At 36.2% G+C, this 26,830-nt stretch overlaps 1 protein-coding gene across 8 annotated transcripts in view; it reads right to left on the reverse strand.

Moving 5' to 3' along the window:
- Positions 1-26,830, reverse strand: part of LOC129249783 (GIGYF family protein Gyf) — a 258,790-nt gene that overhangs the window by 114,962 nt on the left and 116,998 nt on the right. The window lies entirely within an intron of this gene.

Genomic DNA, 26,830 nt, shown 5'->3' on the forward strand with positions numbered 1-26,830 from the left:
AAAGTGGACAGAAATTCAACAAGAATTATTTACTAGCCAATCACCCATCGATCGCCACGATATCACTGCTAGGGTGTTCAAAATGAAATTAAAATCACTCATGGATTTTATTGTTAAGCATCGCGTGTTCGGCGAGACGCGCTGTTGGATGTACTCAGTTGAGTGGCAAAAACGCGGATTACCACATGCACATATCCTCATTTGGTTGGTTAAGAGGATAAGACCGAATGAAATTGATCATGTGATATCAGCAGAAATTCCCGATTATAATGAAGACCCACTGTTACATGAGGTTATTACAAAAAATATGATACATGGTCCATGTGGAATATTAAATCCCATTTCTCCGTGTATGGTTGAAGGAAAATGTTCAAAACGCTACCCAAGACAAATAGTAGCAGAAATTATTACTGGAAATGATGGATATCCACTTTATCGCCGCCGATCCATTGATGACAATGGAAATTCAACAATAGTCAAAGTAAATCGACAGGACATTGAAGTTGATAATCGTTGGGTTGTTCCGTTTTCGCCATTACTCTGCAAGGCATATAAAGCACACATAAACGTCGAATTTTGCCATTCCGTAAAATCTATCAAATACATTTGCATGTATGTAAAAAAAGGTAGTGATATAGCTGTCTTCGGAGTTGCTGCCGAAAATTCAAATGATGAAGTCACTCAATATCAATTGGGCCGCTATGTTAGTAGTAACGAAGGCATGTGGCGTATATTTTCGTTTTCTATACATGAACGACACCCTACTGTTGTTCACTTGGCCGTACATTTGGAAAATGGTCAACGGGTGTATTTTACAGATGCAAAGGTATTACAACGAGTTGACAGGCCACCATCGACAACATTAACCAGCTTCTTTGAAATGTGCCAGAATGATGATTTTGCCAGAACGCTACTTTACTCCGAAATGCCAAGATTTTATACCTGGAATCAATCATCAAAAAAATTCCAACGACGAAAACGAGGACAGCCAGTTCCAGGTTATCCACAAGTACTTTCCACCGATGCACTTTATGCAGTGCATCCCAGTTCAGACGAGTGTTTTTATTTGCGTTTACTGTTAGTCAATGTTCGTGGTCCAACATCATTCCAACATCTGCGAACAGTCAATGGTGTATTGTGTGGCACATACAGAGAAGCCTGTCAACATTTGGGATTGTTAGAGAATGACACTCATTGGGACCACACTCTCGAAGATGCTGTGATTTCGTCAAATGCTAAACAAATACGAACACTATTTTCTATAATTTTGTCTACATGCTTCTCATCAACACCGAGTGATTTATGGCATAATTACAAAGATCATATGGCGGAAGATATTCCCCTTTTAAATCAACAACAAAAATATGCCTACGATACGCTCATGAAAGTGGTGAACGATGGAACTGGCGGATTTTATTTCTTAGATGCTCCTGGTGGAACTAGGAAAACGTTTTTGTTATCATTGATTTTCGCCACGATTCGATCGCAAAATGGAATTGCACTAGCCCTAGCTTCATCAGGTATTGCAGCTACGTTGTTGGAAGGCGGTCGAACAGCTCATTCAGATCGCAAGTTGCCGTTGAACCTTCAAATAGGTAAATGAAACTCCAACTTGCAACCTTTCCAGGAATTCTGCCATGGCCAAAGTGCTGCATCAAACCAGATTGATCATTTGGGATGAATGCACGATGGCACTAGATGACATTAGATCGCTCAATGCAAGATTTACGAAGTAACAAAAACCGGTTTGGTGGTGCAATGATACTATTGGAAGGTGATTTTCGACAAATATTGCCAGTTGTTCCACGCTCAACGCCAGCTGATGAACTGAATGCATGTTTGAAGTCGTCTATTTTATGGAAATACATTAAAACACTTAAATTGAGCATAAACATGAGAGTCGAATTGCAGGAAGACCAGTGTGGAGAAGTGTTTTCCAAACAACTGCTCGATATTGGTAATGGTAATATTGCTGTTGATACATCATCTATCTGGATACATTATATTCGCTACCAATTTTTGTAACTGTTGTGAATCAAAGACCGAACTCATGGAGATGGTTTTCCCAAACATTGCTCAAAATTACGTAAATCACGTTTGGTCAAGCGAACGTGTTACATTGGCCGCATAAAATGTTGATGTGAACGAAATGAATTTTCAGATTCAAGAGAAAATAGCTGGCGAATTGAAGAATTACAAATCAGTTGATTCCGTTACTACTGAAGATGAAGTTAATGAAGATGAAGTCAATTATCCAACAGAATTTTTAAATTCGCTGGAATTTTCCGGCTTACCACCTCATAATATGCAAGTAAAAATCGGATCAGTAATTATTATGTTACACGTCTTATGCCACGTCTGTGTAATGGCACCCGGAAGAAATTATTGAACAATGTCATCAAAGCCACAATTTTAAAAGGAAAGTACAATCGCCTGTTCCCGTGTCGGAAAACCATCAACATTATTTATTTACGCGTCAGAACATAAAACTAAAAATATAGTTTATCAAAAAGCATTAGAGTACAGAGAAGCAGTGAAGGGTACAGAGACTATTCTATTGTTTTCTAGAGCTCGCGTGGTATTGAGCTCAGTTTACTTAAAAATACCAAGTTGTTCAATAGCGATTTGTAAAAATATTAGTGAAATTATTAAATCCTATGGAATAAATAAATAATTAATAAAAAAAAAAAAAAACCATTTTTCTAATAGCGGTCGCCCCTCGGCAGGCAATGAGTGTATTTCTGCCATGAAAAATATCTGCCGTTCGGAGTCGGCTTGAAACTGTAGGTCACTCCATTTGTGGAACAACCTCAAGACGCACACCACAAATAGGAGGAGGAGCTCGGCCAAACACCTAACAGAAGTGTACGCGCCAATTATTTATTTTCTTTTTTTTTTATGGAATAAACACTATTATGAAAATATATTTTGTTTTTTATTTAATTAAATTAGTAAAGTCCTTTTCTGGTATAGCGAGACCAGGGAATTATGGAGGATAGTATAGATTCCAGTTCAAATTGAATAGGTACTCATACCTAATATAGGTCAGCTATACAAAATAAAGTAGTGCATCATTGCTACGCTATGTCATCAGATAATTTTTATACTGTGCGTATCGGACGTGTTTTACTGTCGATCCGTGTTAATAAAGGTTTTCTCAACAAACTCAAAGTGCATTATTGCTAACAAGAGATAGGACTCATAGCAAACTGCATAGAAAGTGCAAAGTGCATTATCAAACTCGATAAGCCAACAAACATTTTAATTAAAAAAAAGAAAAACTAAAACCAAGCCAAGCAGCTGGCAAAATAAATAAAAATAAATATGAGTGTGTTACGTTCTCCCCCTTGGGAGAGAATAGAATCCAAAAGTGAGACGAAAGCTCTTACTCCGCAAAAAATGCCGCTACATACCAAAAACTCGTTCTCAATGCACCTCACCATAGCACAGAGCGGATCAAACGCAAACGGGTCAACACAGTCAGCTCCCATAAGCTGCAACAACAATATGCGCTCTACATTATCGCCATGGAGCGCAGAGAGCATAAGTTCTCATATCAGCAGTCCCGTATTCTCTGCATCATGCGTGAGCACAACTGGTATGCCTACAACTACGACTACAAATACATCTACAACTTGTTCAACCGTCTCTTTAAATTCTACAACAACAACAACTGCATCAACAGAACTACTGCTAGCGACCCATTTGTCAGCGTCTACACAATCAGCTGCACTAAAAAAGCAGCCTGTGGTTAAAAGAGCACGAAACTCACCAACAAAGGTGTCAAACATTGACTGCTAGTAACAAAAAAATAAAAGCAACATCAGCCCTCAATCAAAGTAAGCTGCCAAACTACTGGCTGAGTGGAACTTCTTCTGCAAACAAATTTGCAGCTTTAGATGTGGATGATGGAGAAGAATTTACTCAAACTGCAAACAGTGGGCAATTTAAAGATTCACTGTCACAAAATTTAAACAAAGACGAAAAAGGAAAAAATAATAAGCCACCGCCAATATATGTTCAAGGTGTAGAATGCATAAAAACATTAAAGAGTGCTTTAAATGAAATAGCAAATAACAGCTTCACTCTAAAAATTTTAGCAAATAATCAAGTTCCGTTCAAGCAGAAAATTTAGAAATATATAACAGATTACACCACATGCTAAAAGAAAAAGGTACGAAACTGTATACATTTAGGCCAAAAAGTGAAAGAGGATTTAAAGTAGTCTTACGAAATATGCACCACTCTACAGACCAAGAAGAAATTAAAAAAGAACTAAACGAAAAAGGCCACAAAGCACTTAACATTACTAATATAATACAAAGATCAACAAAAAAACCACTACCATTATTTTTCATCGAACTACAAACAAGTGATAACAACAACGACATTTACAATATAAACAAGCTAATGAACTGCATAGTCATTTTTGAAGCACCTCACCATAAGCGCACCATTTCACAGTGCACGAAATGCCAGTTTGCGTGAAATGCGCTGGTAGACATCTTACAATGGAATGCAAAAACCAAATAAAAGGAGTCAAATGCGCTTTATGTGGAGGTAAGCATACCGCCAACTACAAAGGATGCGAAATTTATAAAGCACTTAAAATGCAAAGATTTCCACCTCTGCGTAATAAAGAAACAACATTAAATACAAATTAAAATAATACACCAATAACAACAGCCGTAACAAATATAATTCCCGGAGTAAGCTATGCTGACGTAGCATCTTCTTCAAGGGAACATAAAGCAGAGCAGGAACTGATTAACAGATCTGAAAAAAACAATGATATTGTCAACCAAATGACAAATATGATGAATATAATTACAATGCTTTTAAAGAATATGAATGGACAAAAGTGAAAAAATTAAAATTCTAATTTGGAATGCAAATGGACTAACACAGCACTATTTAGAACTGAAAAAATTTTTAGTAGAAAAAGATATTGACATAGCATTGATTGCAGAAACACACTTCACTGATAAAAGTCTTCTGGAATTTCATAAATACAAAGTGTATGTGACAAACCATCCTGATGGAAGAGTCCACGGAGGGACTGCTATAATTATTAAATCAAGCATAACGCAGAATGAACAACTCCAATATTCGACGCCTTATCTTCAATCCACGACAGTACAAATCTATGACAAAAATGGACCAGTATCTATCTCCTCCATATACTGTCCACCTAGATACATAACAAACTCGGATCAATATGACAAATACATAAAGACGCTTAACAATAGATTTACTGCAGCTGGAGATCTCAATGCAAAACACATTGATTGGGGCTCAAGACTCACCAACAAAAAGGGGCGTATTCTTATTAACGCAATTAATAAAAACAATTGCAGATTTATAAGTACCGGAGAACCTACCTATTGGCCAACTGACGTAAAGAAAATTCCAGACTTGATCGATTTCTGCATAACCAAAAACATAAGCCATAACCAATTGACAATTCAGTCGTGCTATGAACTTTCTTCTGACCACTCGCCGATATTACTTGAATATGTAAGTCATATAAAATCTATAGATACATCTTTTCGCATACTTAATGACAGAACCAACTGGGAAAAATTCCGCCACCATATTGACGATCAACTTATACCAAATCTGATATTAAAAACGCAACTTGACATTGAACATGCCATTATCCATTTTAATGACGTAGTACTAGAAGCAGGGATCAGATCGGCACCAAAGCAAGCAAATAAAACAAATACACCAACAACTGAAATTACTATTAAAAAGCAAATTATAGAAAAAAGAAAGTTAAGAAAAAGATGGCAAAAAACTAGATCACCTGACGACAAGAGAAAACTACACCTAGCTACAAAAATTCTTAAGGATACCTTAAATAAGAGAAATAACAAAGAAATCAAAAACTATTTGAAGAATCTGACTCCCTATCATGATACAAACTACTCTTTATGGAAAAGTACCAAAAAATTAAAAACTCAAATAAAACATCAACCACCACTAAAAAAAGATGACAATTCATGGGCTGTTACAAAAGAGGAAAAAGCGAAAACATTGGCAAATTACTTCAAAAAAGTTCTATCAAATGACGAAGAAAAGAAAATCAACAACCAAAACAATCTCCACTATGATTTTACAAAAATAAAAAGGACGAATACACACGAAATAATAGATTGCATCAAAAAAGGAATCAAACATAAAAAATCTCCCGGATATGACATGATAACAGGAAAAGCATTAGCGGAGCTACCAACCAAGGCATATATATACTTGCGAAAGGTTTTTAATGCAATGTTTCGCTTACAATACTTTCCGAAGCTCTGGAAAGTGGCAGAGATTATTGCATTGCCAAAACCGGGTAAAGATCCAACTACCGTGTCATCATATAGACCAATAAGCTTATTACCGACAATATCTAAAATTGCTGAAAAATTACTGCATGATCGGATAAGCCAACTTCTAGACCAAAAACCACCTCCTGACGAAACTAATTCTTCAATTGCTACGTTCACGGACGATACAATACTATTAGCGTCAGACAAAAGCTTAATTATCGCTACTGAAAAACTGCAGCGATACACAAACGCAGTTAAGGAATGGTTTGATAACTGGTGCCTAAAAATAAATGAAGACAAAACCGTACAGGTTATATTTACTAACAAAACAAAATTTACCGCAGTTCCAATTAAAATAAATGATAAAGCAATTACAATAGAATCAACTACTAAATATCTGGGAATTCACTTGGACTCCAAACTAAATTGGAATCACCACATAAAGCAAAAGGTCAAACAAATAAAAGAAAAACCTCGACAACTTCATTGGTTAGTCTGTTCCAAATCCAGACTCACTATACAGAACAAGCTGTTAGTGTACAAAACTATGATTAAACCAATCTGGCTATATGGATTACAGGTGTGGGGAACGGCTAAAAAAACTCATATAGAAAAAATCCAACGACAGCAATCAAAGATTCTTCGAATTTTGACCATGTCTGACAGGTACACGAAAAATGATGACATCCACAGGACTTTTAATATAGCAAGAGTAGACGAAGAAATCAAAAAGATAACAACAAGGCACTTTGAAAAAATACACACACACAGTAATGCAGAAACTAACAAACTTCTTGAAAGGGAAAGAAACGGGAAAAGGCGTTTAAAGAGAACCCGACCAAGCGACCTAGTATGATAAATGCTAAAAAACCATAAATATGTAAAAAAAAAAATTAAAAATAGTTGTAAAATGTAATCATGTAAAGTGAAACTTGTATTGTACATATTATTGTATACTATTTAATTGCTATTATTTCGTTTATTTTAATTTTATCGCTTTTGACACTGGCCATTAAGCGATGTATATAAATCCTGACCAAATTGTTAAACAACATACTTAATGTCAAAGGACAGATGTATAAAATAAATGGGGAATATAAAAAAAAAAAAATTGCTACGCTAAGGCGGTACGAAGTTCGCCGGGTCAGCTAGTATTGAATAAAAGTTGAATATTTTGTAAGGTGCAAATATCAATTTTAAACAAGGAAACTTAAGCTAAATTAAATTTAATAAAACTAATAAATTTGAATCAAATTTAAATTATCTCTTGACATTTGAAATCACTAATGCAAATAATATTTTGAGACCAGCAGTCCTTAATTCACCAAACCCTCAACCAAACGAAGAAAATAGGGGCATAAATAGACAAGTGACAGAAATAGGGAATAGGATTTTAAACGAACGTGCAAGTAAAAGAAATGTTCTTGGCGTAGACGAACAAGTGAATATAGCAACAGCAAACGGCATAGGAGAATTAGACAAAATACCCGACGTCGTACGTTGCTTGCGCGAATTCTCCAGGGATCCAGCTGAAGTTGGATCTTTGAAGAAAAGTTTGGAAAGAATACTTCAGATGTACGAAGCCATACGGGACTCCCATAAATATTTTGGAATTATTAGCGTTATCAGGAATAAAATTATAGGAGATGCGGATATTGTGTTAGAATCATACAGTACACCCTTAAACGAGGCCGCTTTTTTCCCGCTGCCTTAACACGCACTACGGTGACAAACGAGACTTAGTATCAAATGTCATCCTTAATCCAAAGAAATCTGTCCATACAGGAATTCTATCAAAAAGTTTATACCAATCTTTCTCTGATCCTAAATAAAGTTTCGTGTTTGGATGCAGGAATGGAATCTCGCACCTGTATCCACATACAGGAATAATTCATTCATAAGACGTATCAACGGAGACTTACCTAGATTGCTAGGAATTAGGGAGCCTTCCAATCTTCCTGAGGCACTCCACTTATGCTTAAAATTGGAAATTCAGAGCAAACGATGCTCACTATAACTCCCGTAAAACTCAACATGCAACGCCAACACCTCCTCCTCTACGTAGAAACTCTCAACCTCAAACATTTTATGCACATTTAATTCATTGGAATAAACCAATGCAAGGACATACTTAGACATTATCAACCCTCACCTAACCAATAATGGCAACGACAAAAAAATTTCAATTCACGGCCACAAATATTTAACCAACAATGGCAGCAAGTTCTTCCTCGACCTTTTGCACCTAAACCATTACCAAAACCTGGACCAATAGATATTGACCAAAGTATCCAAACTCAAAGAGTTAATTACATAAATCGACCAGCACCGAATCCCTTGATAGAAAAGCGTCTCCCTTATCCAACCCAACAACTACATAAGCCCAACAAATTCCAAAGGAACTTCCATATAAATTCTGAAATACACCCAAACGCAGAAAACTACGGTCAATTTGAGAAAACACAAAACAAGTATCCTGACCAACCAATTCAGGGATGTAACGATAATTATGAAACAGATAATTTTGACCACCAAGAAAGTGAAACTCTTATTGAGGATCTTTCCGATATACATTTTTTAGACTAGCCAACTTCTTACTGCCTTATTTTAAGTGTAAGACGAGGAGTGGAAAAATTCTTAAAATTCTAATCGACACAGGTTCTAACAAAAATTACATTCAGCATTCTATAGTACCCAACCCAATACCGAATGACAATATATTCTTGGCGAACTCTATCGGTGGTAATAAAAAAATAACCCACCGTACAAACGTAAATCTTTTCGGAATACCAGATCTAAAAATAAAATTTTTATTCTGCCTTCATTAAAATCTTTCCATGGAATTATAGGAAACGACAGTTTAAAAGCCTTTCGCCCATAATTCACACAAAACATGACTATATGACAATTCAGAACACAGTAAAAGTTCCAATTAAACAATATATCACGCAGGCAATCAACAAAATTGACATACGTACCGACCATATGACAAAATATCAAAAAGATACTTTAACAAGACTAACTGCTTATTACAAGACACTCTTTAGTGAACCTGACGAAAAGTTGGCATTTACTACTACGGTGAGCGGTGAAATAAGAACTACCAACAATAGCCCAATTTACTCGAAGTGTTATCCGTACCTCAAAGAACAGGTAGAAAAGCAAATTGAGGAATATCTCCGCGTCGGTATTATTCGACCATCTAGGTCTCCATACAACTCGCCTGTATGGGTAGTACCAAAAAATTAGATGCGTCAGGAGAGAAAAAATACCGAATGGTGATAGACTATAGGAAACTAAACTCAGTAACAATAGCCGATAAATATCCAATCCCCGAAATAAATGGAGTACTTTCAGATCTTTTCAGTGAATAATGCGAAATATGAATTCACCCGATTACCTTTCGGTCTCAAGAATGCTCCTTCTATTTTCCAAAGAGCTCTTGATGACATTTTAAGGGATCACATATGGAAAAGATGTTGTTATTGTTGTCCTTGGCCGGATATAATTCCGGGTCGTTTCGGTAACGTAGAACCGACTGTCGTGGGAAAAGATGTTATGTTTACATCGATGACGTTGTTATATTCAGTAAAGATGAAGCAACCCATTTTAATGATATTAAAAAAATGTTTGATACTTTGGAACAAGCTAATTTAACATTTCAGCTTGACAAATGTAAATTCTTAAAAACAGAAGTACAATTTTTAGGTTTTATTTTTGGAAAACGGCCTCAAAACAAATCTACAAAAAGTAGACGCAATAACTCAAGAACACAATCGTGCGCATAGAAAACCTCAAGAAAATAAGATTCAAATATTACAGAAATTTTACTTCCCAAAAATGAATTCAAAATAGAAAATATAGTTAAACAATGTAAAATTTGTAAGGAAAGCAAATTGTACCGACACCCCAATAAACCACAATTGTTCGAAACACCCATTCCGCAATATCCTGGAGAAATTGTTCATATCGATATTTACAATACGGAGAAAAGACTAGTTCTCACAGCTGTTGATACATTTTTAAAATATGCTCAAGTTAAATTAATAGACTCCAAAGCAAGTGAGAGAACCATTAAGACAGATAATTTTCGCTTTTGGCGTATCCAAATTTATAAAAGTAGATAATGAAAAAGCTTTGAATTCTGCTTCCATATGTTTCATGCTAGAAGATCAGTTACAAATACAAATTTATGAAACACCTTCTTACACAAGTACAGTCAATGGACAGGTAGAGCGATTTCACTCAACCCTTACTGAAATTATGCGGTGACTGAAAGCTGAAAAAATACATACTATAGATTCTTTGCAGAACTTTTAGATAGATCTGTATATGAATACAATTACACCATTCATTCTACAATAGGAAAACGACCAATAGAAGCATTCTTAAGAATTAATAAAAGATTAGGTTTCAAACTCACTGCTAGATATAATAAGGAAATAGTAAGAGGAGACAAATCAAGTATAGTTATTACTGAAAAAGGACGGATAATACACAAAAGCAACATTAAGTCATACAAATTTTTTCATATTTTTCTTTTTAGATTAGGACTATACTAACTCACAATTAGCGACTTTTAATACAGGAAGGACAAAAATTCAATCCGGAACTTATAGAATTATTCATATAATAGACATAAATGAATACCAAAGGACAGTGGACAATCCTAACAATAGCATAAGACATAAAATTATTGCTACCATCCCCTACGCCCCTTCCTAAATAACGAAGTAACACAAATACAAAATTTCCTAAATAGATTAAAACCAAAAAACCCAAAGCTTAATAAAAGATGATTAAATGCTCTAGGATCTGCTTGGAAATTGCTAGCAGGAAGTCCAGATCAGGAAGACTTTAAAATATTATATTAGAAAATCATATTAATAATGTCCTTGAAAATAATGACAGACAAGTTATTATAAATAAGTTAGTAAATGAAAGAAATAAGGTGGAAAGGTGATGGTGAAGTGAGATAGAAAGCTTACTCGATTTTTTTTAGTGGTTCTGAAACTCAAGGCTTACGCGGAACAGGATTCTATGTAGACAGTAACACCAGAAAAAGCATATTGAATTTTTCTCCCGTGAACGATCGTTTATGTTATTTAAGATTGCAAGGTAAATATCAAAATATAACTCTTATAAGTATATATGCACCTACAAACGATAGCACTGATGCTATAAAAGATAAATTCTATGACGAGCTTGGTGACGTAACCAACAATATTTGCAAACACGACATTTTATTGATTGTAGGCGATTATAATGCAAAAGTAGGAAAGGAAGAAGGCATCATCGATAAAGTTGCGGGAAAATTCTCTATACACAACCACACAAATGACAATGGTATACGAATGTGTAACTTTGCGAGTGCCCACGGGTTAGTTGTCAGTAGTACAGCCTTCAAGCACAAGCGAATTCATCTTCAAACTTGGAAAATGCCGGGCCGCAATATGACTAATCAGATCGATCATATACTCACTGACAAAAGACATGCTACATCGGTTATAAATGTGAGATCATATAGAGGCGCTTGCTGCGACACTATTTCGTGGTAGCTAAGTTACGACAACGAATTTCAATAGTAAATGACAACAAAGGCTATAAAAAATTAAAGTGGAATACAGATGAACTTATAAATAATGAAGATATGAAAGCAAGGTACAAAGTTACGATTGAAAACATTTTATTTAATGAAACTAGCACAAATAATGACTCAACTGAATTAGATATTGAAGATCAATGGAATAAACTGAAAGCTGCAATCATAAAAACCGCAAAGAATACTATTGGAGAGAAGAGATCAGTAATGAACGAATGGTATGATGAGGAATGCACAGCAGCTAATTATACGAAAAAAGGAAGCTAGAATAAAATGTATGGAAAGAAACACACGTACAAATGATTATATTATGAAAAAAAAGAAGCTAAGAAAATAATGCGAAAAAAGAAAAAAACATAATTACATGAAGTGGCAAATTGAACAAATTGAAAGCGATTTTAGAAACAAAATTTCAGAGCTATGTATCAGAATATCAAAAAACAGACTGAAACATTTCAACCTCGAACAAATATATGCAAAGCAAAGGATGGTTCCATAATCAGCGAAAAACAACAAGTAATAGATAGATGGAAAGAATATTTCAACGAACTACTTAACAAAGAAAACTACGATAATACAAGTAGGGAGGAACAAGCAGTACATACGGCCGAAATCTATGTTGAAGAACCTAGCTGTGACGAAGTACTATTGGCTATAAGGAAACTTAAAAACCATAAAAGCTGTGGTGAAGATGGAATACCCGCAGAACTGCTGAAATATGGTGGACATGAACTATAGGGTTTTTCAGTAAGAGCGCTTCAACTTTTGATCTTTTTTGAATAAAACACAAACGGTTTGACTTTTTTAACTAATTTTTTTTTATTATCGAGTTTGAACATATACATTTAAGTATGAAATTCGATTTCTTTTGCATGACCACCGCGTGCACGTTTTGCGAAGTCCAATCGTTGAACCCAATTTCGACCACTCTTTTGCATAAATCGGCCGAAATTCCAGCAATTTCGCGTATTGGCTCTGAGCTCACAAATCGTCGCCGGCTTGTTACTGTTGACTAATGACTTCACCGTAAAATGGCCGTAATGCTCTTAAAGTAGCAGCAACAGAACGATTATTTTCATTAAAAATTTGCACGACTTGCAATCGTTGCTCAAGTGTGTAGCGTTCCATGATGAAATGTATACTAATGAAGTTTACAAATGACAAGCGAAAAATAAAAAATATTGCGTCGTTCGCCCTCCCTATCGGAAAAAAGTTGAAGCGCACCTATTGAACAACCCTATACATAAACAAATATTCACCTTAGTAAACCAAATATGGCATTCAAATAAAATACCCACTGGATGGGCATCAAGCATAATAGTACCTATACATAAAAAAGGACATAAAACTGAATTCCAAAATTACAGAGGCATATCTTTACTTAATACACGTTATAAAGTATTTACTAACATTCTATTCGAAAGACTGAATATTTATGCTGAAGACATCCTAGACGATTACCAATGTGGTTTTAGAAACAACCGCTCAACGATTGATCAAGGTTTTACTGTCCAGCAGATATTCGAAAAGTTTTACGAATATAAAATTCATATATTTTGCCTCTTTGCCGATTTAAACAGGCATTTGACAGTATAAATAGAAAACAAATAAAATACTGCTTTGGCAGCACCGCTGCTCAATTAATTTATGACAGTTCCTCATTTGACAATAATCGTTAGCACGCACTTTCTAAATACCTTCTTCTCTTCTCAACCGGCGACGAGACGACATCATTCGCAATTGTAAGAACAGTATATTCAAAAGCCGAATCATATTAAAATATTTTACACCATAACGTAAACCGTGGATTTTATTTCAACTAATAAATCCATATTGGTGACCCCGACGTTTGAAAATAAGTTTTTAAAATAATCAACGGAATATACTCGTAATTTACTCGCAATTTTTTTGGACGTAATTTAACACGCTATCCATAAACGCAATTAAGAAAAAGAAGACCTCATTGCTGCCACGTGGTTTCAACGCGCCGATATTGCGAGGGTTTTTTCGTCGTATTTTTTTCAATTAGACTTGCATGAGCGATCGTTAGCAGAAATTGTTTGAGGGATCTTTCGTCTGGAAGTCGAATTGTGACAAAGTTTTGGAAAATCTACTTCGTTCATTCAACATGCCTGGAGATAGCGAATCGAGCGGGACTTCACAGTCAAGCAACACATCAAACGTGAGTACTGTTAATTCTGTGCCTTTACCAGAAATCAGTCGAATTACAATAAAAGCACCGACATTCATTAAGAAAGAACCAGATTTATTTTTTATTCAAATGGAAGCACAATTCATTAACGGTATCATTACTCGCGACAATTCGAAGTATAATCATGTAATATCTGTTCTGGAACCTGAGTATTTATCAATGGTTTTTGACTTGATTCGTAGTCCACCCGCGGAAAACAAATATGTATCACTTAAATTTCGGAGATCAAATCAGATAACACACTCCTTCAATTGAACGCTCGTATCGATGAATTAGCCAAATCTTTTCGCGAATTTAGAGCGAGCAGAAACAATAGTCCAAATAAATCCCAGAAGTCACACAATTCGAGTCGTTCACGTTCCAAATCTCGTAATAAAAGACCGTATTGTCGATTTCATTATCGTTTTGGGGCCATGGCACGCAAGTGTGAACAGCCATGCGCATTCAAAAAGTCCGACGATAAATGTGATGAATATTCAAAAAAAAACTAAATTCCACTTCGTCATTTGCGATAGACGAAGTGGGTCTGAATTATTCTCGCCGCTTATTTGTCACAGATTGTTCAAATTGCCGCAAATATTTAGTTGGCACCGGAGCAGATTTCTCCGTTTTACCTCGAAATTTTTTCAATAAATTAAAAATTCCCGATAGCTATAAACTTTTCGCAGCAAATGGCACAGCCATAGCTACTTTCGGTTATTTTACTTCTTCAGTCGACCTTGGACTTCGACGTAATTTCACATGGTCATTTCTCATCGCCGATGTAGCAAAGCCAATATTAGGTGCAGATTTTCTCAATGAATTTGGTCTCTTAGTTGACATCAAGAACAAGCAATTAATCGATGCGAAAACTAAGTTACGCACCAAATGCAATTCTCAATTAATTCAATATGAAAGAGTCAACACTATTGACGAGAACTCGATTTTTAGCGACTTATTGCAACAATTCAAAGATCGTACACTTCCTCCTACTTTCAATAAAGGTAATAATCTGAAACAAAGTTCAGTCAAACATCAGATTATTACACGTGGATAACCAGTCTTCTCCCGTGCTCGGCGTCTTAATCCAGAAAACCTAGCAATAGCAAAAAAGGAGTTCGAACTGATGATCAAAGCTGGTATTTGTCAACCAAGCAAAAGTCCTTGGGCAAGCCCCTTGCACATCGTTCAAGAAAAGACAGGACAGTGGCGCCTTTGTGGCGATTATCGTATGCTCAATGCTATCACCACGCCTGATCGATACCCTTTACCTTACATTCAAGACTTGACACACATTTGTGCTAATAAGGAAATTTTCTCAAAGATTGATCTCGTAAGTGCTTACAATCAAATTCCAATTGCCGAAGAAGACAAAGAAAAAACAGCAATTATTACCCCTTTTGGTCTCTTCGAATTCAATGTAATGACATTTGGTTTGAGAAACGCATCTCAAACTTTTCAACGTTTCATGAATAATTTATTCCATGATTTGCCTTTCGGAGTAGTCTACATCGACGATATTTGCATCGCCTCTAGAGACACCGAAAATGTACCTTCGGTAAAAGCGAAATAAATTTTTTGGGACATTTAATCAAAAAAAGCGGAAGCATACCACTGTCTGACAAAATTGAAGTTATCAAAACGTTCAAAAAATCTGAAAAAGCCTTCGAACTCCGACATTTCATCGCACTTTTGAATTTCTATCGGCGATTTTTGCCAAATGTCGCATTTATTCAAGGCAAACTTCAATATCTTATAAAAGGCAACAAGAAAAAAGACACTTCCCCAATTATTTGGACCGATGAAACCTCTGACGCTTTCGAACAGTGTAAATCTGATACCGCTAATGTCGCATTTTTAGCGCCCCCTATTCCAAACGCGAAATTAGTACTTCTAGTCGATGCCAGTAATTTTTCCATTGGAGCAGCTCTTCATCGAGTTTCAAACGATCAGTTGCAACCCCTTAGTTTTTATTCTAAACGAATGACAGACACTCAGAAACGTTACAGTACATACGATCGTGAACTTCTTGCAATTTTTCAAGCAATTAAACATCATCGATTAATGATCGAAGGACGCGAATGCATTGTGTACACTGATCACAAACCACTCATTTTCGCATTTTCTCAAAAACCCGAACAAGCTTCGCCACGCCAATTACAACAATTGGATTTTATTGGTCAAATGACCACGGACATACGCCACATTTCAGACGAAGACAACATAGTAGCAGATGTCTTATCTAGAATTGAGGAAGTCAGCTGTGACAAATTTTCTTTCGACCTTCTTGCAGAGTCACAAATTAATGATCACGAACTGCAACTAATTCTTAATGGAAAATCCAAACATTCTCTCGCTCTGAGCAAAATCTCTCTACCCAATTCACAACTACACTTATATTGTGACACTTCAACAAAACTTATTAGACCTTTTGTTGTCGAGAACCTCCGTCTTACCTCCCGGTAAAATAGCTACCATCAAACTTGTAACTGAACGTTACATATGGCCAAATGTGAAATCTGATGTCGCCAAGTGGACAGCGCAGTGTATACCTTGTCAAAAGAGCTGCACAAAGCTGCACTGGTTAATTTCAATGTTCCCGATGGTCGTTTTAGACACATCAACATCGATTTGATAGGACCACTCCCTACCAACAACAATTTTCGTTATTGTTTGACGTGTATTGATCGTTTTTCTCGCTGGCCCGTAGCCATTCCCATCGAAAATATGACGGCTGAAATTGTAGCCGAAGCTCTTATTCATGGTTGGGTCCAATATTTTGGGACGCCCAGTTTTATAACCACTGATCAAGGTAGACAGTGCGAATCTAATTCAAGGAGTTAAATTTACTTCTTGGATGCAAGCATTTACACACTACCGCTTATCATCCACAAGCTAATGGCATGATTGAACGTTTCCATCGCACCCTTAAAACTGCGATCATGTGTCACAAAGATGGTATGATTCATTACCTCTGATACTTCTTAGTCTTCGATCAACGTTCAAAGCTGACCTTGAAACTTCACCGGCAGAGTTAATTTACGCTACGACGCTAAAATTGTCACGCGATTTCTTTGATGACAAACCCCTAGTTTACACATCAGATTTTGTCAACAATCTTAAAAACACTATGAATCAATTAAAACCCATTGTCACGTCTAATCATTCAAATAACAACTTTCACGTGCAAAAAGGACTTTTGAATTGTTCGCATGTATTCATTCGCGATGATTCTGTGCGACCACCATTTAAGCAGCCCTATGATGGCCCATTTATAGTAGTGAAACATAAAGAAAAACATTTCGACGTTCTGGTAAATGGCACCATGATGCAATTAATGTCAACAAAGAAGATAATAAACAGAAAATTGTACAAAATAGTATTAAGACATCAAATGTAAATTGTAATTCCAAAGAACACAATAATTCTAACAGTGCACCCACGGAATTTGTAACACGCTCAGGTCGAGTATCAAAAAAACCCGATCGTTTTGTGACTTTCTTAACGTGATCATATGCAATCACTGGTGGGAGAGTATGTGGCAGCACCGCTGCTCAATTAATTTATGACAGTTCGTCATTTGACAATAGTCGTTAGCACGCACTCTCTAAATACCTTCTTCTCTTCTTAACCGGCGACGAGACAACATCATTCGCAATTGTAAGAACAGTATATTCAAAAGCCGAATCATATTAAAATATTTTACATCATAACGTAAACCGTTTATTTATTTATTTAGTTTATTTCAACTAATAAATCCATATTGCTATCAGAAAATTGGAATACCTTTGAAGTTAATTAATTGGATTCTCTGTACATTGTCGAACACAACAAGTAAAGTACTGGTGGAAGGAAGCCTATCAGACCCATTCGAAATCATATCCGGAGTAAAACAAGGAGACGCATTGTCATGTTTAGTATTCAATTTAATGCTACACACGACTGTTCAAGAAATAAACACGAATGGAACAATATTTAATAATGATTTTCAGATATGTACCTACGCTGATGATGTTCTTATTATGGCTAAAGACAGAAACACTCTTACACGCGTCTTTAAATTTATTGATAAAAATGCAAAAGCTCTGGGACTACATGTAAATACCGAGAAAACCAAATACATGATTCGGTCAGCCAACAACACGACACGCGATGGCCTAAGTATAAACAACTTTGTTTTCGAAAGTATCACTGAATTAGATAAAGATTCGGCGGTAGCTATTAACGACAGAATCCAAGCTGCAAATAACGCCTATTATGTTAACATAAAACTATTTAAATCAAAAGATTTGTCCAGAGCACAGAAAACAAGAATGTACAAAGCACCGATACGACCCGTCCTTACATATGGCGCAGAAATATAGACGCTGAAAACAAATGATATTCATAAGCTGATGTGCTTCGAAAGACGTATCATAAGGAAAATATATGGTCCGGTTGCAACAATAGATGGCAGCTACCGCATTCGCTACAACAATGAAATCGAAGAAATCGTTCAAAGACAAAATGTAACGTTCACGTACTACGCATGCCGAAGAGCAAAAGGCTAGGAAAGCTTTTATTTTAACACCCATTGGAGGAAGAAAAAGAGGACACCCACGAAAGCGATGGTTAGATGACGTCGAATCAGATCTTAAGCAAATGAACTTACACAACTGGAGAGATGTAGCCATGGATAGAATAAAGGGAGAAAAATTGTTGATGAAGCTATGGTCCACCACGGATTGTGAAGCTAAGAAGAAGAAGAAGAATGAAATAATTAATAATGTTACAGAGATTTCAAACAAAATATTTGCCCTATTGAAAAATCGTGATAGCATTCAACATGATGTTACTGTAAGTATAAGATACCAATTAGAATTAATAAAAGAAGAAATTATTAATATAAATTATGCAATTCATTGGGTCAAAGCTGGCATAGTAAACTCATATATTTTTTCTAATATTGAAATGAAAATAATGAAAGAAATTTTTGAAAAAGATGAAATTCCCTTTAGTAATGTTAAAGAATCTTTTGAATTTGCAAATGTAAAAATAGCTTCAAATAATTCAATGATTTTATATCTTATTGATATCCCATTAACTGATGAAAATTTATGTGAATATCTATCAATTAGAGCACTAAAAAGGGAAATAAATTATTTAAATAAAATTTTGAGAAAATTTTAGTATGTAAAGATAAAATTTTCGGCAAGAAAAACATTTGTGTAAAGCATAATGAAATTAAAATTTGTACTAAAAAGAATATTGTTGACATCAGTAACTCCTCCTGTATTCCGCATTTACTCAAAAGCCATCCACCTACTTGCATTTTAATAAACAACCAGCATTCCAAGAAATTTTTGCCGATGTCATACTTCTCAACCAATACGAAGGAACAGTTCACATAGACCAGCAATTTGTCAATCTATCCGGCTCATTTGTTTTACAATACCACAATTCTTCAATTACAATAGACAACCAAACATATTTATCCTTCGAAGTTTCAGGCAGCAAGCCCCTTCCTGCGGCATTACAATAAAGCGCGATAGAAACAGCGGAAGAAGAAATATTAAGCCTTGAAATGATGAAAGAACTTCACTTGAAAAACATAAAAAATCTTCAGAATCTCCAAAGCAAAGGACTAACAGCATTTTTGGCAAATTTCGGAATATCTGGTACCATTCCAATCATGATGGCAACTTTCGCTAACAGGCTAAAGCTAAAGAAGAAATCAAAATTAACTGACAAGCACATTCTTAACATCGAAAACAACACTCCGTTGCAAGAAGTAATTCTGGAGCATCACGAGCAACCTGCACCGCTTCCCCGAATGGACCAATCAATCCAAAGCAAAGGACTAACAGCATTTAAGGCAAATTTCAGAATATCTGGTACCATTCCAATCATGATGGCAATTTTCGCTAACAGGCTAAAGCTAAAGAAGAAATCAAAATTAACTGACAAGTACATTCTTAACATCGAAAACAACACTCCGTTGCAAGAAGTAATTCTGGAGCATCACGAGCAACCTGCACCGCTTCCACGGATGGACCAATCAATCCACCCCCATGTGCAGACAAACGAGGACGTTCGTTTTTAAAGGCGGAGGAGTTAACACCAGTAAAATTAAAATTTAATTTATTACTTTCCCATAGAGTTCGAGTGAACAAATTGTAAGCAGACATTAGGTCAGCATAAAATATTTAAGCGTGCCGGAAATGCAAACAAAGCATTTATGTAATTATCAATATACATATATACCATAAATTAACAGTGCAAAACCCAAATATGCCAGCTAAGTTAACAATAACTAACAAGCAAGGCTGAAATGGAGTACTCCCAGAAGCAATGGAAACAATGTGAATGCGAATGAAAACGAAGCAACATAGGAACATAATTTCCACACAGTCTTTTCTGTTAAAATTTTGAGGGGATTTTAGCCTGCGGCGCTATTTTTTTTTTTAATAAAACATATATATTTATATATATGTATCAAATATTAATACAGTGAACTTTATTTATATATATATATACAGGGTGAACGATATGAAGTATTACGTATTCAAAACCCATAACTTTTTTGTGTGAAATTAGTTTTTATTGATTTCAAAGACAAAATCGTTCAAAAATGATTACAATTTTAACATATATTCACTTTAGCTCGATATGACCACCTTTTGCCTTGACTATAGCCTTCAAACGGTCAAAAAATGAGTTGCATTCAGCGAGATTTATGAGACGGTGCCGAGTCCTGTTGGAACGTCCATGGTCTACGACTGAAATTTTTGCGTGTCCACGGCTCTAAAGCAGCTTCTAAAACAATTTACCGATAATAAGTCGCATACATTTTGACACCAGGCTCGATAAAAACAATTGGAGAGCGTCCAAACCATTACTTGCGATGGGAAATTGCTTCGAGCAATACGTAGGCTCAAATTCTCGTATGAGCGTTCGGTCAAGTAAATACGATCGTTTTGAGTGTTTATGAACTGCTCAATTGGGAAATTGTTTTCATTAGAAATTACAATGTTAGGAAATTCGCCACGTTCGGGCAAGCGCAACAACTCCTTTGCTCTTTGGCACTGAACTTCTTTTTGCTGGGGTGAAAGATCGTGTGCTTTTTGGAACTCGTAGGCCTTGACTTTGAGCTCATTTCTCAATATGCGTCGAATTCTGTCTTGCGATATTTTCAGTTCTTTGGCCATTTTTCTTCCAATTCGACGTGGATTTCGTTCAAATCGAGCCTTCACTTTTCAAACCATTTCTGGCGTTGTTGCGGTTTTTTTGTCCACCTCCATAGCGTTTGCAGTATCATTGTAACGTTTTATAATGCGATACACAAACATTTTATTCACTTTGAGGTGACTGAGCTCTCGAACAATGGCTGGTTGTGATTTTCCAGCCAAATATAACGCAATCACACTATTGCGTTTAAATTCCATCACAGAAAAAAAAATTCAACAAAACTGAGACGCAAATGCTTTTGAAGGCTTATAAACAATATATTGAACTGTCATTAGAACAATTTTGACGTTGATGTCATGAGCTGTTTTACAGATCCAAGCAGTGTGAAGTTGGTAACACTTCATATCGTTCACCCCTGTATATATATATACGAGGGGTGCCTTTTATATGTCGGGATTAGAGAACAAAAACAAATTTTAATCATCGAAAATCACTGTATTGTTTTTCAAAATATTCTCCATGAAGATCTATACACTTTTGCATGCGTTTGAACCAATTGTCGAAGCATTTTTGCCACTCTGAATGAGGTACGTCCAAAACATGCATTCTGAATGCCTCAACCGCTTCTTCAGGTGTCGAAAAACGTTGACCTCTCAGTTTGTTTTTTACGTACGGGAGTAAAAAGAAGTCATTCGGTGCCAAGTCAGGACTATACGGCGGATGACCCATTAATTCGATGTTTTGGGTGCTCAAAAATGCAGTTGTTTGAGCCGATGTGTGAGAGCTCGCATTGTCCTGGTGAAGAGTGATCCGCCTTTGGCGATTGGTTTTCCTAATTTCTTGTAAGACAACTGGAAAACAAATTTTTGTGTACCACTCAGAATTTACTGTTCTGCGTTGTTCTAGTGGTACGGTTGCGACATGTCCAGTTTTTCCGAAAAAACAGGCGACCATTTGCTTGGAAGTGCTTCGTGCGCGAACAACTTTTGTTGGATTTGGCTCATCTTGAAACACCCATACAGTCGACTGCTGTTTACTTTCGGGCTCATACGTGTAAATCCATAATTCATCACCTGTCACGATGTCATAGACGTGTTTCGAAGCCCCGCGATCGTATTTTTGAGCATTTTCTTCGACCAATCGACACGAGCCTTTTTTTGAGCGATTGACAAATTGTGTGGGATTCAACGTGAACAAATTTTTTTGACAGTCAAATGTTTATGCAATATTGAATGTATGCTGGTCCCACTAATGCCTAAGATTGTCTCAATCTTACGATAGGTCACATGACGATCTTGCAATATCAGTTCGCGCACAGCATCAATGGTTTTCGGAACAACAACTGATTTTGGACGACCTTCACGAAATTCGTCTTGGAGTGAACTACGACCACGATTGAATTCACCATACCATCGATAAACACTGGTCCTTGATGGAGCTTTATTGCCAAAAAATGAATTAAGTTCATCCATGCAATGTTGCTGAGTTAATCCACGTCGAAAGTTGTAAAAAATAATCGCACGAAAATGTTCACGATTTAATTTCATTTTTGGACCGAGATGAATCTTTTAAGTTACTGTAAATAACACAAATAGCGCTGGTATTTCAAAACGTTCTGAGTACGTAAAAGCCAAAACATGTCAAACTTTGCGATACAGCTGTCAGTTGCCAGATTGCCACACCAGGGTTGCCAAATCCCGAAATATAAAAGGCACCCCTCGTATTTAAGTTAATGGCACATGACCAAAAATAGGTCGCTATCCCACGGGCATACGACACCACATACGCAACTATTCAATAGCTGACCGTGCTTTATCATTCTTGGGAACCAACAGAAGTCACCTGTCAACCAACGTGACTTCGTAGAATAAGTAGAAGTAAGAAACATATTTTAGTTTAGTTATTAAGTAGCTTGGAGTAAATAACGAAGGTTCTGCTTCCGAAAAAGTATTATTTTTTTTAGATTTTCGATAGAGAAATCAATACTTATACTATACTTAGCCAATATTATTAATATAGTGAAAATTTGGAATAAAAAATTGCGCGATTTTTTTAAATAAGACATATACAGGGCCCGCCATCTATCGTTACGGATTTGAGCTAGGTATAATTTGAAGAATGGTAACACTGTCATCTGATTTGACAGAAAATTAGTTTTATTCTTCCGCTGAACGAAAATGGTTGTGTATACGCTCAAAGAACGCTGGGAAATATTGCGACATTACTTTGAAAATCATGGTATTGTTGCAGAATGTGTACGTACGGAATTACGTACGAATTACGTACGGCAATGGGAAGAAGAAAAGCACCGAATGAAGCGTATGTGAGTTACTTTGCGAAAAAAGTAAGAGAGAAAAGACCAGTGTTATGCCAACAAACCAGCAACAATTGATGCACTGAAGACCAACATACGCGATGTCATAGCTGAAATACAGCCGCATACAATCGAAAATGTGTTGAAAACTTGGACCGATCGTATGGGATGGTGCATGGCTAGCCGAGGCAGCCATATGAATGAAGTTGTGTTCCATCATTAACCGGAAGGATTGTACTTCAAAAAAAAAAAAAGTTTGGAAAAATATTAAATATTATATATTGAGTAGTTCCTTTTTGATAGCATTTTTAATTCCGTAAAGTTATATGGCGGACCCTTTATATATATATATATATATGTATCTATATATCATAAATTAATAATATAAATAGTATAGCCTCCGGCGCAATTTTTGCCTACCGCGCTATTTTTTTAATAAAACACATAAAGGGTGATTTTTTAAGAGCTATAGGAAAGTTTTTCAAAAAAACACACGCAAAATTCAGAAAAATGCATGAAACTCTTATTTAAGTCGATAGTACAGTCCATATAACTTAATGTTTGAAGATTATTTCATGCAAATGTTGGCCGCGACTGCGCTTCAAATGGTCCATCCGCTTAGTCCAATTTTAACATACTCTTTCCAATGTTTCGGCCGGTATCTCACATATAAATGCTTTAATTGAAGCAGGCTTGTCTGAATAGACGTAAGCTTTAACATAGCTCCACAAAAAATAATCTAAAGGCGTTATATCGTACGATCTGGGTGGCCAATTGACAGGTCCCGAACGTGAAATAAAATGTTCATCGAACTCGCCTCTCAACAAGTCCATTGTTACGCGTGCTGTGTGGCATGTGGCACCGTCCTGCTGAAACCACATCTCATGCAAATCAAGCTCTTGCATTTTGGGCAAAAAAAAGTTGGATATCATTTCACGGCAGCACTCACCATTCACAGTTACGTTACGATTCCCAGCATCTAAGTACGGTCCAATGATACCTCCAGCTCATAAGCCGCACCAAACTGTGACCTTTTCCGGATACATTGGTAGCTCTTGCAATTCTTCTGGCTGATCTTCACTCCAATTCGACAATTCTGCTTATTTACGTACCCATTGATCCAAAAATGAGCTTCGTCGCCAAACACAATTTTTCGCTAATAAATTGGATTTTCGGGAACCTTTCAAAGAGCCCATTCACTAAAAATTCTGCGGTAGGTCGTTCGACTTCAATTCTTGCATCAGCTGTATTTTGAAAGGCGTCACACCTAAATTATTTCGCAAAATTTTCCACGCTGTTGAATAACAGACCAAATTGCTGCGAACGGCGACGAATCGATAATTGATGGTCATCATTAACACTGGCCGATACCGCTGCGATATTTTCTTCAGTTCGCACTCTACATAAGCTTGTTGGTGGTTTGATGTCCAATAATGTAAATTTGGTTCTAAATTTAGTCACAATAGCTCGAATAGCCGCTTAAGTAGGACTATTAAACTGGCCATAAAATGGAAGAATCGCGCGATAAACTTTCTTAACAGAACACGCATTTTTATAATAAAATTCAATGATTTGCAAGGGCTGATCGTTTGTAAGACGATTCATTGTTAAATTATAGACCAAAATGAAGATGTTTGACAGTGAAACAAAACACGAAACGTGCGTCAGCTGTTTAAACCAACTGTTTAAAAAGATAATAGCTAAAAAATCCCCCATTTTATGTATATGCATCAAATATTAATAATATAGTGAAAAACAGAAGTGCTGCCAGACATCTTAAAACTAAACACTATTAACCACTTTAGAAAATAAGAAATTTTTTGGTTTATTTCTATAATATATTTATACACATAAGCAAATTTAATATAGGCATAAACTATAAAATTTCTTGTCTTCTAAAGTGTTTAATAGTGTTTATTTTTAAGATGTCTGGCAGCACTTCTGCTTGTTGAAATAGCCAAAATAGGAGAATTGTTGGTCAATTTTACAAATTTTGAGATGTAATAACTTGAAAACTGTAGCCCCCCCTTATGGTGAGCTGTTCACTTTCAGAATGTTGGATATCCAATCTACTCTACCATGATAGTATATTGCCTTACGGCAGGAAGGGAACAGGTCCTATTTGTAGCGACACCATGGCCTCTCTGGCCAAGGCATCAGCCACTTCCTTTCGCGGTATTCCTATGTGTCCTGATCCTGACGCGAGTGTGTACTCGTAATAAATTAAGTTTGTTTTCGAACAAAGCATATGTTCCTAAAAACACCCCGGGCATTAATAAAAAAAACTTGTGTAATATGTGTACGTGTGGCAGAAATACCCGCGGAGGTTTGCCATTGCCTGCCGAGTGGCGACCGCTATTAGAAAAAACTTTTTCTTCAGTTTGCTGTTTCACGGGGAGAACCTACGCTTTCCGAGTTTTAAATAGCAGTCACGCAAGTTAGCAACATGGCCTCACTTTCTGCGTTTCTTATCACTTCAGTTCATGGTCAACAGACTTGCATTATCAAGTAAATAACATCAAGACAAAAGGACTTCTTTTCAAATGCATTATCATGAACTGCAACAAAAGAAAGTCGGTATCACCAAAACAAACCATAAACATTCAAATAGTTATCTTCAAGTAAAAGTAAACAATACACAATCAGCAACGAATTATCCCAATGCGATAACAACCCCCGCATTTGAATTGAATAAATATCAGTAAGATTTAGGTAACAAGTTAGTCTTAAGAATATCGAAAATAAACACGCACTTCGGTACTAAAATATTAAAAGATTTTTTGTTTTCTCATATCGTGAAAACGATATTAACTCGCATCAACCAATTCGGCTACGGCGGGTAATAATTTATACATATATATATTACATTATATTATATATAATATAATTGACGCGTACACCTTTCTTGGGTGTTTGGCCGAGCTTCTCCTCTTATTTGTGGTGTGCGTCTTGATGTTATTCCGCAAATGGAGGGACCTACAGTTTCCAACCGACTTCGAACAGCAGATTTTTTTTATGAGGAGCGTTTTCATGGCAGAAATGCACTCGGAGGTTTATCATTGCCTGCCGAGGGGCGACCGCCATTAGAAAAAACTTTTTCTTAGTTTTGGTCTTTCACCGAGATTCGAACCTACGACCTCTCTAAATTCCGAATGGTAGTCACGCACAAGCCCATTCGGCTACGGCGGCCGCTAATAATATTCAAACTAAATAAAATGTTCAAAAGCGTCAACAAG

This window comes from Anastrepha obliqua, chromosome 6 (assembly GCF_027943255.1).
Source record: "Anastrepha obliqua isolate idAnaObli1 chromosome 6, idAnaObli1_1.0, whole genome shotgun sequence".
Taxonomy (NCBI): domain Eukaryota; kingdom Metazoa; phylum Arthropoda; class Insecta; order Diptera; family Tephritidae; genus Anastrepha; species Anastrepha obliqua.